The sequence below is a fragment of the Schistocerca gregaria genome, unplaced genomic scaffold (assembly GCF_023897955.1).
Source record: "Schistocerca gregaria isolate iqSchGreg1 unplaced genomic scaffold, iqSchGreg1.2 ptg000180l, whole genome shotgun sequence".
Classification (NCBI taxonomy): domain Eukaryota; kingdom Metazoa; phylum Arthropoda; class Insecta; order Orthoptera; family Acrididae; genus Schistocerca; species Schistocerca gregaria.
In genome coordinates, this window is record NW_026061730.1 from 12,110,709 (window position 1) to 12,127,624 (window position 16,916).

Here is a 16,916-nt window from a genome sequence, read left to right on the forward strand (position 1 = left end):
AGACGGTTTCGTACTGCTCAATTGCTACATTAAAACGGTATGTTTCTTTTTCAGAACTGGAAAAACACGACCGTGACAGGATTCGAACCTGCAATCTTCGGATCCGAAGTCCGATGCCTTATCCATTAGGCCACACGGTCACTGACGACCAAGTATAACTTATTTACGACTCATCTCGAAACGCTCACACCCCCTGAGGAATTGTGCTTTCGTTCCACACGGCCGCTGACCCTTACTCTTTCCCACCCATTCGTTACATTCAACCTCTTACGAGACCGACCAAACATAGACAGGAAAACAAGACCACACACTTTGCGCATTTGGAATCGATGGCAGGGAGTCCCTCGCCGCATTTGCTACGATGGCCTTTTGCTACTTCTGCAGAAGCGACGACGACTACGACGACGACGACCGCGAGAGACTCAGAGATTTGTGAGAAATACATCTATAAAATGTAATTCAGACTGCCTCGTCCCACCTTATGCTATACCGCCTTGGCAAATGCTTTATCTGCGCCATTCGCCTTAATCACATCTGAGAGTAATTCTTAATAATACGCCTGTCGCTAATTGTTCCTCATCACAGGTACTGCTTTCTATACGGCCACGATGCGCAACTGATTTCCAAAATTCGTCTTCCTCCCGTGAGGATGGAACTCACGACCCCTGGTTTACTAGACCAATGCTCTACCACTGAGCTAAACAGGCGCCGCCTAGCGGCACTTTTGCGTACTTCGTCCGTACGGTCGTCTGAATCATCAGACTTCAGCTGACAACACTTCATATTTTCGACTAATATTTGCAGCAATGGCGACCCATTACTGCTTGGCTACACATCTGACACGTAGCCGTGTTCTCTCCAACCAAAACCACTTGCACTTCAGAACATGACTTTCACACATGTCTACAAAATCACCTTCACTTCAAATACAGTTTTCTAGCGACTGATGGAGACGTAGGCAAATTTTAAAGTTGCTATTTCCATTACACCACGTTAATCAGAAAATCGGTAATTTACATCTGCAGCGGATAAAAATTCCGTTCCGCCCAGCGTAGGGCTCGAACCCACGACCCTGTGAATAAGAGTCTCATGCTCTACCGACTGAGCTAGCCGTGCTGCCTCGTTGGATACCTGCTGGGCAGCAGATCACACAGTAATCGTTTGGGTTGGGTGGTCCCATACAGAATCTCTCCATGCTTCCTAATGTTTTCCTAACGTCACACTCGTCACGTACTTCACTTTTATTTCATAATCATTTCTGAGAGGTAAAGGAATTGCATGACAATCTGCAGAGCTAGCGGCGTCAAAATTAACACACATACTTGATGTGACTCAAAAGCCGAACGAGTTACTTTCCGACGTTGTTTTAGATGTGCAAGTGCCAGTCAAAACTCGCGGTGAGGGCACTCTGCCGACCATTTCGCTAGTTAACACCGGTCTTGTTGTGTGTGTTTCAGGTTCAAGACCATCTCCAAGTACAAAATGGTCAACAGCAACATTCGGACTGTTTCGTACTGCTCAATTGCTACATTAAAACGGTATGTTTCTTTTTCAGAACTGGAAAAACACGACCGTGACAGGATTCGAACCTGCAATCTTCGGATCCGAAGTCCGATGCCTTATCCATTAGGCCACACGGTCACTGACGACCAATTATAACTTACATACGACTCATTTCGAAACGCTCACACCCCCTGAGGAACTGTGCTTTCGTTCCACACAGCCGCTGCCCCTTATTCTTTCCCACCCATTCGTTACATTCAACCTCTTACGAGACCGACCAAACATAGACAGGAAAACAAGACCACACACTTTGCGCATTCGGAATCGATGGCAGGGTGGCCCTCGCCGCATTTGCTACGATGGCCATTTGCTACTTCTGCAGAAGCGGCGGCGGCGAAGACGACGACGACGACGACCGCGAGAGGCTCTGATATTTGTGAGAAATACATCTATAAAATGTAATTCAGACTGCCTCGTCCAACCTTATGCCGTACCGCTTTAGCAAATGCTTTATCTGCGCCATTCGCCTTAATCACATCTGAGAGTAATTCTTAATAATACTCCTGTCGCTAATTGTTCCTCATCACAGGTACTGCTTTCTATACGGCCACGATGCGCAACTGATTTCCAAAATTCGTCTTCCTCCCGTGAGGATGGAACTCACGACCCCTGGTTTACTAGACCAATGCTCTACCACTGAGCTAAACAGGCGCCGCCTAGCGGCACTTTTGCGTACTTCGTCCGTACGGTCGTCTGAATCATCAGACTTCAGCTGACAACACTTCATATTTTCGACTAATATTTGCAGCTATTGCGACCCATTACTGCTTGGCTACACATCTGACACGTAGCCGTGTTCTCTCCAACCAAAACCACTTTCACTTCAGAACATGACTTTCACACATGTCTACAAAATCACCTTCACTTCAAATACAGTTTTCTAGCGACTGATGGAGACGTAGGCAAATTTTAAAGTTGCTATTTCCATTACATCACGTTAATCAGAAAATCGGTAATTTACATCTGCAGCGGAAAAAAATTCCGTTCCGCCCAGCGTAGGGCTCGAACCCACGACCCTGTGAATAAGAGTCTCTTGCTCTACCGACTGAGCTAGCCGTGCTGCCTCGTTGGATACCTGCTGGGCAGCAGATCAAACAGTAATCGTTTGGGTTGGGTGGTCCCATACAGAATCTCTCCATGCTTCCTAATGTTTTCCTAACGTCACACTCGTCACGTACTTCACTTTTATTTCATAATCATTTCTGAGAGGTAAAGGAATTGCATGACAATCTGCAGAGCTAGCGGCGTCAAAATTAACACACATACTTGATGTGACTCAAAAGCCGAACGAGTTACTTTCCGACGTTGTTTTAGATGTGCAAGTGCCAGTCAAAACTCGCGGTGAGGGCACTCTGCCGACCATTTCGCTAGTTAACACCGGTCTTGTTGTGTGTGTTCCAGGTTCAAGACCATCTCCAAGTACAAAATGGTCAACAGCAACATTCAGACGGTTTCGTACTGCTCAATTGCTACATTAAAACGGTATGTTTCTTTTTCAGAACTGGAAAAACACGACCGTGACAGGATTCGAAAATGCAACCTTCGGATCCGAAGTACGACGCCTTATCCATTAGGCCACACGGTCACTGACGACCAAGTATAACTTATATACGACTCATCTCGAAACGCTCACACCCCCTGAGGAATTGTGTTTTCGTTCCACACAGCCGCTGCCCCTTACTCTTTCCCACCCTTTCGTTACATTCAACCTCTTACGAGACCGACCAAACATAGACAGGAAAACAAGACCACACACTTTGCGCGTTCGGAATCGATGGCGGGGTGTTCCTCGCCGCATTTGCTACGACGGCCATTTGCTACTTCTGCAGAAGCGGCGGCGGCGACGACGACGACGACGACGACGACGACCGCGAGAGGCTCTGAGATTTGTGAGAAATACATCTATAAAATGTAATTCAGACTGCCTCGTCCAACATTATGCCGCACCGCTTTGGCAAATGCTTTATCTGCGCCATTCGCCTTAATCACATCTGAGAGTAATTCTTAATAATACTCCTGTCGCTAATTGTTCCTCATCACAGATACTGTTTGCTATACGGCCACGATGCGCAACTGATTTCCAAAATTCGTCTTCCTCCTGTGAGGATGGAATTCACGACCCCTGGTTTACTAGACCAATGCTCTACCACTGACCTAAACAGGCGCCGCCTATCGGCACGTTTGCGTACTTCGTCCGTACGGTTGTCTGAATCATCAGACTTCAGCTGACAACACTTCATATTTTCGACTAATATTTGCAGCAATGGCGACCCATTACTGCTTGGCTACACATCTGACACGTAGCCGTGTTCTCTCCAACCAAAACCACTTGCACTTCAGAACATGACTTTCACACATGTCTACAAAATCACCATCACTTCAAATACAGTTTTCTTGCGACTGATGGAGACGTAGGCAAATTTATAGTTGCTATTTCCATTACATCACGTTAATCAGAAAATCGGTAATTTACATCTGCAGCGGAAAAAAATTCCGTTCCGCCCAGCGTAGGGCTCGAACCCACGACCCTGTGAATAAGAGTCTCATGCTCTACCGACTGAGCTAGCCGTGCTGCCTCGTTGGATACCTGCTGGGCAGCAGATCAAACAGTAATCGTTTGGGTTGGGTGGTCCCATACAGAATCTCTCCATGCTCCCTAATGTTTTCCTAACTTCACACTCGTCACGTACTTCACTTTTATTTCATAATCATTTCTGAGAGGTAAAGGAATTGCATGACAATCTGCAGAGCTAGCGGCGTCAAAATTAACACACATACTTGATGTGACTCAAAAGCCGAACGAGTTACTTTCCGACGTTGTTTTAGATGTGCAAGTGCCAGTCAAAACTCGCGGTGAGGGCACTCTGCCGACCATTTCGCTAGTTAACACCGGTCTTGTTGTGTGTGTTTCAGGTTCAAGATCATCTCCAAGAACAAAATGGTCAACAGCAACATTCAGACGGTTTCGTACTGCTCAATTGCTACATTAAAACGGTATGTTTCTTTTTCAGAACTGGAAAAACACGACCGTGACAGGATTCGAACCTGCAATCTTCGGATCCGAAGTCCGACGCCTTATCCATTAGGCCACACGGTCACTGACGACCAAGTATAACTTATATACGACTCATCTCGATACGCTCACACCCCCTGAGGAATTGTGCTTTCGTTCCACACAGCCGCTGCCCCTTACTCTTTCCCACCCATTCGTTACATTCAACCTCTTACGAGACCGACCAAACATAGACAGGAAAACAAGACCACACACTTTGCGCATTCGGAATCGATGGCAGGGTGTCCCTCGCCGCATTTGCTACGATGGCCTTTTGCTACTTCTGCAGAAGCGACGACGACTACGACGACGACGACCGCGAGAGGCTCAGAGATTTGTGAGAAATACATCTATAAAATGTAATTCAGACTGCCTAGTCCCACCTTATGCTATACCGCCTTGGCAAATGCTTTATCTGCGCCATTCGCCTTAATCACATCTGAGAGTAATTCTTAATAATACGCCTGTCGCTAATTGTTCCTCATCACAGGTACTGCTTTCTATACGGCCACGACCCGCAACTGATTTCCAAGATTCGTCTTCCTCCTGTGAGGATGGAACTCACGACCCCTGGTTTACTAGACCAATGCTCTACCACAGAGCGAAACAGGCGCCGCCTAGCGGCACTTTTGCGTACTTCGTCCGTATGGTCGTCTGAATCATTGCTGTAATTTACCGTCTAGTAAGGTCATCCGAAGACCAGTATCAGCTGCAAAGCGATTTAGAAAAGATTGCTGTATGGTGTGTCAGGTGGCAGTTGACGCTAAATAACGAAAAGTGTGAGATGATCCACATGAGTTCCAAAAGAAATCCGTTTGAATTCGATTACTCGATAAATAGTACAATTCTCAAGGCTGTCAATTCAACTAAGTACCTGGGTGTTAAAATTACAAACAACTTCAGTTGGAAGGACCACATAGATAATATTGTCGGGAAGGCGAGCCAAAGGTTGCGTTTCATTGGCAGGACACTTAGAAGATGCAACAAGTCCACTAAAGAGACAGCTTACACTACACTCGTTCGTCCTCTGTTAGAATATTGCTGCGCGGTGTGGGATCCTTACCAGGTGGGATTGACGGAGGACATCGAGAGGGTGAAAAGAAGGGCAGCTCGTTTTGTATTATCGCGTTATAGGGGAGAGAGTGTGGCAGATATGATACACGAGTTGGGATGGAAGTCATTAGAGCATAGACGTTTTTCGTCGCGGCGAGACCTTTTTACGAAATTTCAGTCACCAACTTTCTCTTCCGAATGCGAAAATATTTTGTTGAGCCCAACCTACATAGGTAGGAATGATCATCAAAATAAAATAAGAGAAATCAGAGCTCGAACAGAAAGGTTTAGGTGTTCGTTTTTCCCGCTCGCTGTTCGGGAGTGGAATAGTAGAGAGATAGTATGATTGTGGTTCGATGAACCCTCTGCCAAGCACTTAAATGTGAATTGCAGAGTAGTCATGTAGATGTAGATGTAGATGTAGAATCATCAGACTTCAGCTGACAACACTTCATATTTTCGACTAATATTAGCAGCTATGGCGACCCATTACTGCTTGGCTACACATCTGACACGTAGCCGATATTCTCTCCAACCAAAACCACCTGCACTTCAGAACATGACTTTCACACATGTCTACAAAATCACCTTCACCTTCAAATACAGTTTTCTAGCGACTGATTGAGACGTAGGCAAATTTTAAAGTTGCTATTTCCATTACATCACGTTAATCAGTAAATCGGTAATTTACATCTGCAGCGGAGAAAAATTCCGTTCCGGCCAGCGTAGGGCTCGAACCCACGACCCTGTGAATAAGAGTCTCATGCTCTACCGACTGAGCAAGCCGTGCTGCCTCGTTGGATACCTGTTGGGCAGCAGATCACACAGTACTCGTTTGGGTTGGTTGGTCCCACACAGAATCTCTCCATGCTGCCTAATGTTTTCCTAACGTCACACTCGTCACGTACTTCACTTTCATATCATATTCACTTCTGAGAGGTAAAGGAATTGCATGAAAATCTGCAGAGCTAGCGGCGTCAAAATTAACACACATACTTGATGTGACTCAAAAGTCGAACGAGTTACTTTCCGACGTTGTTTTAGATGTGCAAGTGCCAGTCACACCTCGCGGTGAGGCCACTCTGCCGACCAATTCGCTAGTTAACACCGGTCTTGTTGTGTGTGTTCAAGCTCAAGACCATCTCCATACACAAAATGGTCAACAGCAACATTCAGACGGTTTCGTACTGCTCAATTGCTACATTAAAACGGTATGTTGCTTTTTCAGAAATGGAAAAACACGACCGTGACAGGATTCGAAGCTGCAATCTTCGGATCCGAAGTCCGACGCCTTATCCATTAGGCCACACGGTCACTGACGACCAAGTGTAACTTATATACGACCCATTTCGAAACGCTCACACCCCCTGAGGAACTGTGTTTTCGTTCCACACAGCCCCTGCCCCTTACTCTTTTCCACCCATTCGTTACATTCAACCTCTTACGAGACCGACCAAACATAGACAGGAAAACAAGACCACACACTTTGCGCATTCGGAATCGATGGCAGGGTGTTCCTCGCCGCATTTGCTACGATGGCCATTTGCTACTTCTGCAGAAGCGGCGGCGGCGGCGACGACGACGACGACGACGACGACGACAACGACCGCGAGAGGCTCTGAGATTTGAGAGAAATACATCTATAAAATGTAATTCAGACTGCCTCGTCCAACATTATGCCGCACCGCTTTGGCAAATGCTTTATCTGCGCCATTCGCCTTAATCACATCTGAGAGTAATTCTTAATAATACTCCTGTCGCTAATTGTTCCTCATCACAGATACTGTTTGCTATACGGCCACGATGCGCAACTGATTTCCAAAATTCGTCTTCCTCCTGTGAGGATGGAACTCACGACCCCTGGTTTACTAGACCAATGCTCTACCACTGACCTAAACAGGCGCCGCCTAGCGGCAACGTTTGCGTACTTCGTCCGTACGGTTGTCTGAATCATCAGACTTCAGCTGACAACACTTCATATTTTCGACTAATATTTGCAGCAATGGCGACCCATTACTGCTTGGCTACACATCTGACACGTAGCCGTGTTCTCTCCAACCCAAACCACTTGCACTTCAGAACATGACTTTCACACATGTCTACAAAATCACCTTCACTTCAAATACAGTTTTCTTGCGACTGATGGAGACGTAGGCAAATTTATAGTTGCTATTTCCATTACATCACGTTAATCAGAAAATCGGTAATTTACATCTGCAGCGGAAAAAAATTCCGTTCCGGCCAGCGTAGGGCTCGAACCCACGACCCTGTGAATAAGAGTCTCATGCTCTACAGACTGAGCTAGCCGTGCTGCCTCGTTGGATACCTGCTGGGCAGCAGATCAAACAGTAATCGTTTGGGTTGGGTGGTCCCATACAGAATCTCTCCATGCTCCCTAATGTTTTCCTAACGTCACACTCGTCACGTACTTCACTTTTATTTCATAATCATTTCTGAGAGGTAAAGGAATTGCATGACAATCTGCAGAGCTAGCGGCGTCAAAATTAACACACATACTTGATGTGACTCAAAAGCCGAACGAGTTACTTTCCGACTTTGTTTTAGATGTGCAAGTGCCAGTCAGAACTCGCGGTGAGGGCACTCTGCCGACCATTTCGCTAGTTAACACCGGTCTTGTTGTGTGTGTTTCAGGTTCAAGATCATCTCCAAGTACAAAATGGTCAACAGCAACATTCAGACGGTTTCGTACTGCTCAATTGCTACATTAAAACGGTATGTTTCTTTTTCAGAACTGGAAAAACACGACCGTGACAGGATTCGAACCTGCAATCTTCGGATCCGAAGTCCGATGCCTTATCCATTAGGCCACACGGTCACTGACGACCAATTATAACTTACATACGACTCATTTCGAAACGCTCACACCCCCTGAGGAACTGTGCTTTCGTTCCACACAGCCGCTGCCCCTTATTCTTTCCCACCCATTCGTTACATTCAACCTCTTACGAGACCGACCAAACATAGACAGGAAAACAAGACCACACACTTTGCGCATTCGGAATCGATGGCAGGGTGGCCCTCGCCGCATTTGCTACGATGGCCATTTGCTACTTCTGCAGAAGCGGCGGCGGCGAAGACGACGACGACGACGACCGCGAGAGGCTCTGATATTTGTGAGAAATACATCTATAAAATGTAATTCAGACTGCCTCGTCCAACCTTATGCCGTACCGCTTTAGCAAATGCTTTATCTGCGCCATTCGCCTTAATCACATCTGAGAGTAATTCTTAATAATACTCCTGTCGCTAATTGTTCCTCATCACAGATACTGTTTGCTATACGGCCACGATGCGCAACTGATTTCCAAAATTCGTCTTCCTCCTGTGAGGATGGAACTCACGACCCCTGGTTTACTAGACCAATGCTCTACCACTGAGCTAAACAGGCGCCGCCTAGCGGCACTTTTGCGTACTTCGTCCGTACGGTCGTCTGAATCATCAGACTTCAGCTGACAACACCTCATATTTTCGACTAATATTTGCAGCTATTGCGACCCATTACTGCTTGGCTACACATCTGACACGTAGCCGTGTTCTCTCCAACCAAAACCACTTTCACTTCAGAACATGACTTTCACACATGTCTACAAAATCACCTTCACTTCAAATACAGTTTTCTAGCGACTGATGGAGACGTAGGCAAATTTTAAAGTTGCTATTTCCATTACATCACGTTAATCAGAAAATCGGTAATTTACATCTGCAGCGGAAAAAAATTCCGTTCCGCCCAGCGTAGGGCTCGAACCCACGACCCTGTGAATAAGAGTCTCTTGCTCTACCGACTGAGCTAGCCGTGCTGCCTCGTTGGATACCTGCTGGGCAGCAGATCAAACAGTAATCGTTTGGGTTGGGTGGTCCCATACAGAATCTCTCCATGCTTCCTAATGTTTTCCTAACGTCACACTCGTCACGTACTTCACTTTTATTTCATAATCATTTCTGAGAGGTAAAGGAATTGCATGACAATCTGCAGAGCTAGCGGCGTCAAAATTAACACACATACTTGATGTGACTCAAAAGCCGAACGAGTTACTTTCCGACGTTGTTTTAGATGTGCAAGTGCCAGTCAAAACTCGCGGTGAGGGCACTCTGCCGACCATTTCGCTAGTTAACACCGGTCTTGTTGTGTGTGTTTCAGGTTCAAGACCATCTCCAAGTACAAAATGGTCAACAGCAACATTCGGACTGTTTCGTACTGCTCAATTGCTACATTAAAACGGTATGTTTCTTTTTCAGAACTGGAAAAACACGACCGTGACAGGATTCGAACCTGCAATCTTCGGATAAGAAGTCCGATGCCTTATCCATTAGGCCACACGGTCACTGACGACCAATTATAACTTACATACGACTCATTTCGAAACGCTCACACCCCCTGAGGAACTGTGCTTTCGTTCCACACAGCCGCTGCCCCTTATTCTTTCCCACCCATTCGTTACATTCAACCTCTTACGAGACCGACCAAACATAGACAGGAAAACAAGACCACACACTTTGCGCATTCGGAATCGATGGCAGGGTGGCCCTCGCCGCATTTGCTACGATGGCCATTTGCTACTTCTGCAGAAGCGGCGGCGGCGAAGACGACGACGACGACGACCGCGATAGGCTCTGATATTTGTGAGAAATACATCTATAAAATGTAATTCAGACTGCCTCGTCCAACCTTATGCCGTACCGCTTTAGCAAATGCTTTATCTGCGCCATTCGCCTTAATCACATCTGAGAGTAATTCTTAATAATACTCCTGTCGCTAATTGTTCCTCATCACAGGTACTGTTTGCTATACGGCCACGATGCGCAACTGATTTCCAAAATTCGTCTTCCTCCTGTGAGGATGGAACTCACGACCCCTGGTTTACTAGACCAATGCTCTACCACTGAGCTAAACAGGCGCCGCCTAGCGGCACTTTTGCGTACTTCGTCCGTACGGTCGTCTGAATCATCAGACTTCAGCTGACAACACCTCATATTTTCGACTAATATTTGCAGCTATTGCGACCCATTACTGCTTGGCTACACATCTGACACGTAGCCGTGTTCTCTCCAACCAAAACCACTTTCACTTCAGAACATGACTTTCACACATGTCTACAAAATCACCTTCACTTCAAATACAGTTTTCTAGCGACTGATGGAGACGTAGGCAAATTTTAAAGTTGCTATTTCCATTACATCACGTTAATCAGAAAATCGGTAATTTACATCTGCAGCGGAAAAAAATTCCGTTCCGCCCAGCGTAGGGCTCGAACCCACGACCCTGTGAATAAGAGTCTCTTGCTCTACCGACTGAGCTAGCTGTGCTGCCTCGTTGGATACCTGCTGGGCAGCAGATCAAACAGTAATCGTTTGGGTTGGGTGGTCCCATACAGAATCTCTCCATGCTTCCTAATGTTTTCCTAACGTCACACTCGTCACGTACTTCACTTTTATTTCATAATCATTTCTGAGAGGTAAAGGAATTGCATGACAATCTGCAGAGCTAGCGGCGTCAAAATTAACACACATACTTGATGTGACTCAAAAGCCGAACGAGTTACTTTCCGACGTTGTTTTAGATGTGCAAGTGCCAGTCAAAACTCGCGGTGAGGGCACTCTGCCGACCATTTCGCTAGTTAACACCGGTCTTGTTGTGTGTGTTTCAGGTTCAAGACCATCTCCAAGTACAAAATGGTCAACAGCAACATTCAGACGGTTTCGTACTGCTCAATTGCTACATTAAAACGGTATGTTTCTTTTTCAGAACTGGAAAAACACGACCGTGACAGGATTCGAACCTGCAATCTTCGGATCCGAAGTCCGACGCCTTATCCATTAGGCCACACGGTCACTGACGACCAAGTATAACTTATATACGACTTATCTCGAAACGCTCACACCCCCTGAGGAATTGTGTTTTCGTTCCACACAGCCGCTGCCCCTTACTCTTTCCCACCCTTTCGTTACATTCAACCTCTTACGAGACCGACCAAACATAGACAGGAAAACAAGACCACACACTTTGCGCGTTCGGAATCGATGGCAGGGTGTTCCTCGCCGCATTTGCTACGACGGCCATTTGCTACTTCTGCAGAAGCGGCGGCGGCGGCGACGACGACGACGACGACGACGACGACGACGACCGCGAGAGGCTCTGAGATTTGTGAGAAATACATCTATAAAATGTAATTCAGACTGCCTCGTCCAACATTATGCCGCACCGCTTTGGCAAATGCTTTATCTACGCCATTCGCCTTAATCACATCTGAGAGTAATTCTTAATAATACTCCTGTCGCTAATTGTTCCTCATCACAGATACTGTTTGCTATACGGCCACGATGCGCAACTGATTTCCAAAATTCGTCTTCCTCCTGTGAGGATGGAACTCACGACCCCTGGTTTACTAGACCAATGCTCTACCACTGAGCTAAACAGGCGCCGCCTAGCGGCACTTTTGCGTACTTCGTCCGTACGGTCGTCTGAATCATCAGACTTCAGCTGACAACACCTCATATTTTCGACTAATATTTGCAGCTATTGCGACCCATTACTGCTTGGCTACACATCTGACACGTAGCCGTGTTCTCTCCAACCAAAACCACTTTCACTTCAGAACATGACTTTCACACATGTCTACAAAATCACCATCACTTCAAATACAGTTTTCTTGCGACTGATGGAGACGTAGGCAAATTTATAGTTGCTATTTCCATTACATCACGTTAATCAGAAAATCGGTAATTTACATCTGCAGCGGAAAAAAATTCCGTTCCGCCCAGCGTAGGGCTCGAACCCACGACCCTGTGAATAAGAGTCTCATGCTCTACCGACTGAGCTAGCCGTGCTGCCTCGTTGGATACCTGCTGGGCAGCAGATCAAACAGTAATCGTTTGGGTTGGGTGGTCCCATACAGAATCTCTCCATGCTCCCTAATGTTTTCCTAACTTCACACTCGTCACGTACTTCACTTTTATTTCATAATCATTTCTGAGAGGTAAAGGAATTGCATGACAATCTGCAGAGCTAGCGGCGTCAAAATTAACACACATACTTGATGTGACTCAAAAGCCGAACGAGTTACTTTCCGACGTTGTTTTAGATGTGCAAGTGCCAGTCAAAACTCGCGGTGAGGGCACTCTGCCGACCATTTCGCTAGTTAACACCGGTCTTGTTGAGTGTGTTTCAGGTTCAAGATCATCTCCAAGTACAAAATGGTCAACAGCAACATTCAGACGGTTTCGTACTGCTCAATTGCTACATTAAAACGGTATGTTTCTTTTTCAGAACTGGAAAAACACGACCGTGACAGGATTCGAACCTGCAATCTTCGGATCCGAAGTCCGACGCCTTATCCATTAGGCCACACGGTCACTGACGACCAAGTATAACTTATATACGACTCATCTCGATACGCTCACACCCCCTGAGGAATTGTGCTTTCGTTCCACACAGCCGCTGCCCCTTACTCTTTCCCACCCATTCGTTACATTCAACCTCTTACGAGACCGACCAAACATAGACAGGAAAACAAGACCACACACTTTGCGCATTCGGAATCGATGGCAGGGTGTCCCTCGCCGCATTTGCTACGATGGCCTTTTGCTACTTCTGCAGAAGCGACGACGACTACGACGACGACGACCGCGAGAGGCTCAGAGATTTGTGAGAAATACATCTATAAAATGTAATTCAGACTGCCTCGTCCCACCTTATGCTATACCGCCTTGGCAAATGCTTTATCTGCGCCATTCGCCTTAATCACATCTGAGAGTAATTCTTAATAATACGCCTGTCGCTAATTGTTCCTCATCACAGGTACTGCTTTCTATACGGCCACGACCCGCAACTGATTTCCAAGATTCGTCTTCCTCCTGTGAGGATGGAACTCACGACCCCTGGTTTACTAGACCAATGCTCTACCACAGAGCGAAACAGGCGCCGCCTAGCGGCACTTTTGCGTACTTCGTCCGTATGGTCGTCTGAATCATTGCTGTAATTTACCGTCTAGTAAGGTCATCCGAAGACCAGTATCAGCTGCAAAGCGATTTAGAAAAGATTGCTGTATGGTGTGTCAGGTGGCAGTTGACGCTAAATAACGAAAAGTGTGAGATGATCCACATGAGTTCCAAAAGAAATCCGTTTGAATTCGATTACTCGATAAATAGTACAATTCTCAAGGCTGTCAATTCAACTAAGTACCTGGGTGTTAAAATTACAAACAACTTCAGTTGGAAGGACCACATAGATAATATTGTCGGGAAGGCGAGCCAAAGGTTGCGTTTCATTGGCAGGACACTTAGAAGATGCAACAAGTCCACTAAAGAGACAGCTTACACTACACTCGTTCGTCCTCTGTTAGAATATTGCTGCGCGGTGTGGGATCCTTACCAGGTGGGATTGACGGAGGACATCGAGAGGGTGAAAAGAAGGGCAGCTCGTTTTGTATTATCGCGTTATAGGGGAGAGAGTGTGGCAGATATGATACACGAGTTGGGATGGAAGTCATTAGAGCATAGACGTTTTTCGTCGCGGCGAGACCTTTTTACGAAATTTCAGTCACCAACTTTCTCTTCCGAATGCGAAAATATTTTGTTGAGCCCAACCTACATAGGTAGGAATGATCATCAAAATAAAATAAGAGAAATCAGAGCTCGAACAGAAAGGTTTAGGTGTTCGTTTTTCCCGCTCGCTGTTCGGGAGTGGAATAGTAGAGAGATAGTATGATTGTGGTTCGATGAACCCTCTGCCAAGCACTTAAATGTGAATTGCAGAGTAGTCATGTAGATGTAGATGTAGATGTAGAATCATCAGACTTCAGCTGACAACACTTCATATTTTCGACTAATATTAGCAGCTATGGCGACCCATTACTGCTTGGCTACACATCTGACACGTAGCCGATATTCTCTCCAACCAAAACCACCTGCACTTCAGAACATGACTTTCACAAATGTCTACAAAATCACCTTCACCTTCAAATACAGTTTTCTAGCGACTGATTGAGACGTAGGCAAATTTTAAAGTTGCTATTTCCATTACATCACGTTAATCAGTAAATCGGTAATTTACATCTGCAGCGGAGAAAAATTCCGTTCCAGCCAGCGTAGGGCTCGAACCCACGACCCTGTGAATAAGAGTCTCATGCTCTACCGACTGAGCAAGCCGTGCTGCCTCGTTGGATACCTGTTGGGCAGCAGATCACACAGTACTCGTTTGGGTTGGTTGGTCCCACACAGAATCTCTCCATGCTGCCTAATGTTTTCCTAACGTCACACTCGTCACGTACTTCACTTTCATATCATATTCACTTCTGAGAGGTAAAGGAATTGCATGAAAATCTGCAGAGCTAGCGGCGTCAAAATTAACACACATACTTGATGTGACTCAAAAGTCGAACGAGTTACTTTCCGACGTTGTTTTAGATGTGCAAGTGCCAGTCACACCTCGCGGTGAGGCCACTCTGCCGACCAATTCGCTAGTTAACACCGGTCTTGTTGTGTGTGTTCAAGCTCAAGACCATCTCCATACACAAAATGGTCAACAGCAACATTCAGACGGTTTCGTACTGCTCAATTGCTACATTAAAACGGTATGTTGCTTTTTCAGAAATGGAAAAACACGACCGTGACAGGATTCGAAGCTGCAATCTTCGGATCCGAAGTCCGACGCCTTATCCATTAGGCCACACGGTCACTGACGACCAAGTGTAACTTATATACGACCCATTTCGAAACGCTCACACCCCCTGAGGAACTGTGTTTTCGTTCCACACAGCCCCTGCCCCTTACTCTTTTCCACCCATTCGTTACATTCAACCTCTTACGAGACCGACCAAACATAGACAGGAAAACAAGACCACACACTTTGCGCATTCGGAATCGATGGCAGGGTGTTCCTCGCCGCATTTGCTACGATGGCCATTTGCTACTTCTGCAGAAGCGGCAGCGGCGGCGACGACGACGACGACGACGACGACGACAACGACCGCGAGAGGCTCTGAGATTTGTGAGAAATACATCTATAAAATGTAATTCAGACTGCCTCGTCCAACATTATGCCGCACCGCTTTGGCAAATGCTTTATCTGCGCCATTCGCCTTAATCACATCTGAGAGTAATTCTTAATAATACTCCTGTCGCTAATTGTTCCTCATCACAGATACTGTTTGCTATACGGCCACGATGCGCAACTGATTTCCAAAATTCGTCTTCCTCCTGTGAGGATGGAACTCACGACCCCTGGTTTACTAGACCAATGCTCTACCACTGACCTAAACAGGCGCCGCCTAGCGGCAACGTTTGCGTACTTCGTCCGTACGGTTGTCTGAATCATCAGACTTCAGCTGACAACACTTCATATTTTCGACTAATATTTGCAGCAATGGCGACCCATTACTGCTTGGCTACACATCTGACACGTAGCCGTGTTCTCTCCAACCCAAACCACTTGCACTTCAGAACATGACTTTCACACATGTCTACAAAATCACCTTCACTTCAAATACAGTTTTCTTGCGACTGATGGAGACGTAGGCAAATTTATAGTTGCTATTTCCATTACATCACGTTAATCAGAAAATCGGTAATTTACATCTGCAGCGGAAAAAAATTCCGTTCCGGCCAGCGTAGGGCTCGAACCCACGACCCTGTGAATAAGAGTCTCATGCTCTACAGACTGAGCTAGCCGTGCTGCCTCGTTGGATACCTGCTGGGCAGCAGATCACACAGTAATCGTTTGGGTTGGGTGGTCCCATACAGAATCTCTCCATGCTCCCTAATGTTTTCCTAACGTCACACTCGTCACGTACTTCACTTTTATTTCATAATCATTTCTGAGAGGTAAAGGAATTGCATGACAATCTGCAGAGCTAGCGGCGTCAAAATTAACACACATACTTGATGTGACTCAAAAGCCGAACGAGTTACTTTCCGACTTTGTTTTAGATGTGCAAGTGCCAGTCAAAACTCGCGGTGAGGGCACTCTGCCGACCATTTCGCTAGTTAACACCGGTCTTGTTGTGTGTGTTTCAGGTTCAAGATCATCTCCAAGTACAAAATGGTCAACAGCAACATTCAGACGGTTTCGTACTGCTCAATTGCTACATTAAAACGGTATGTTTCTTTTTCAGAACTGGAAAAACACGACCGTGACAGGATTCGAACCTGCAATCTTCGGATCCGAAGTCCGATGCCTTATCCATTAGGCCACACGGTCACTGACGACAAAGTATAACTTATATTGCTCAAT

The 16,916-nt window shown here is 46.2% G+C and overlaps 13 non-coding genes across 13 annotated transcripts; all 13 read right to left on the reverse strand.

Moving 5' to 3' along the window:
* Nucleotides 1-67: 67 nt before the first annotated feature.
* Nucleotides 68-140, reverse strand: Trnar-ucg (transfer RNA arginine (anticodon UCG)). The gene has a single exon. It is a non-coding gene; the product is annotated as a tRNA-Arg (tRNA).
* Nucleotides 141-1,043: 903 nt separating this feature from the next.
* On the reverse strand, nucleotides 1,044-1,116 carry Trnak-cuu (transfer RNA lysine (anticodon CUU)). Its single transcript has one exon. It is a non-coding gene; the product is annotated as a tRNA-Lys (tRNA).
* A 452-nt stretch (nucleotides 1,117-1,568) lies between these two features.
* Trnar-ucg (transfer RNA arginine (anticodon UCG)) lies at nucleotides 1,569-1,641 on the reverse strand. Its single transcript has one exon. It is a non-coding gene; the product is annotated as a tRNA-Arg (tRNA).
* A 2,421-nt stretch (nucleotides 1,642-4,062) lies between these two features.
* Trnak-cuu (transfer RNA lysine (anticodon CUU)) lies at nucleotides 4,063-4,135 on the reverse strand. The gene has a single exon. It is a non-coding gene; the product is annotated as a tRNA-Lys (tRNA).
* Nucleotides 4,136-4,587: 452 nt separating this feature from the next.
* Trnar-ucg (transfer RNA arginine (anticodon UCG)) lies at nucleotides 4,588-4,660 on the reverse strand. Its single transcript has one exon. It is a non-coding gene; the product is annotated as a tRNA-Arg (tRNA).
* Nucleotides 4,661-6,909: 2,249 nt separating this feature from the next.
* Nucleotides 6,910-6,982, reverse strand: Trnar-ucg (transfer RNA arginine (anticodon UCG)). The gene has a single exon. It is a non-coding gene; the product is annotated as a tRNA-Arg (tRNA).
* A 1,449-nt stretch (nucleotides 6,983-8,431) lies between these two features.
* On the reverse strand, nucleotides 8,432-8,504 carry Trnar-ucg (transfer RNA arginine (anticodon UCG)). Its single transcript has one exon. It is a non-coding gene; the product is annotated as a tRNA-Arg (tRNA).
* A 1,434-nt stretch (nucleotides 8,505-9,938) lies between these two features.
* Trnar-ucu (transfer RNA arginine (anticodon UCU)) lies at nucleotides 9,939-10,011 on the reverse strand. The gene has a single exon. It is a non-coding gene; the product is annotated as a tRNA-Arg (tRNA).
* Nucleotides 10,012-11,445: 1,434 nt separating this feature from the next.
* On the reverse strand, nucleotides 11,446-11,518 carry Trnar-ucg (transfer RNA arginine (anticodon UCG)). The gene has a single exon. It is a non-coding gene; the product is annotated as a tRNA-Arg (tRNA).
* Nucleotides 11,519-12,441: 923 nt separating this feature from the next.
* Nucleotides 12,442-12,514, reverse strand: Trnak-cuu (transfer RNA lysine (anticodon CUU)). The gene has a single exon. It is a non-coding gene; the product is annotated as a tRNA-Lys (tRNA).
* A 452-nt stretch (nucleotides 12,515-12,966) lies between these two features.
* Nucleotides 12,967-13,039, reverse strand: Trnar-ucg (transfer RNA arginine (anticodon UCG)). The gene has a single exon. It is a non-coding gene; the product is annotated as a tRNA-Arg (tRNA).
* Nucleotides 13,040-15,288: 2,249 nt separating this feature from the next.
* Trnar-ucg (transfer RNA arginine (anticodon UCG)) lies at nucleotides 15,289-15,361 on the reverse strand. Its single transcript has one exon. It is a non-coding gene; the product is annotated as a tRNA-Arg (tRNA).
* A 1,449-nt stretch (nucleotides 15,362-16,810) lies between these two features.
* On the reverse strand, nucleotides 16,811-16,883 carry Trnar-ucg (transfer RNA arginine (anticodon UCG)). Its single transcript has one exon. It is a non-coding gene; the product is annotated as a tRNA-Arg (tRNA).
* Nucleotides 16,884-16,916: the final 33 nt, after the last annotated feature.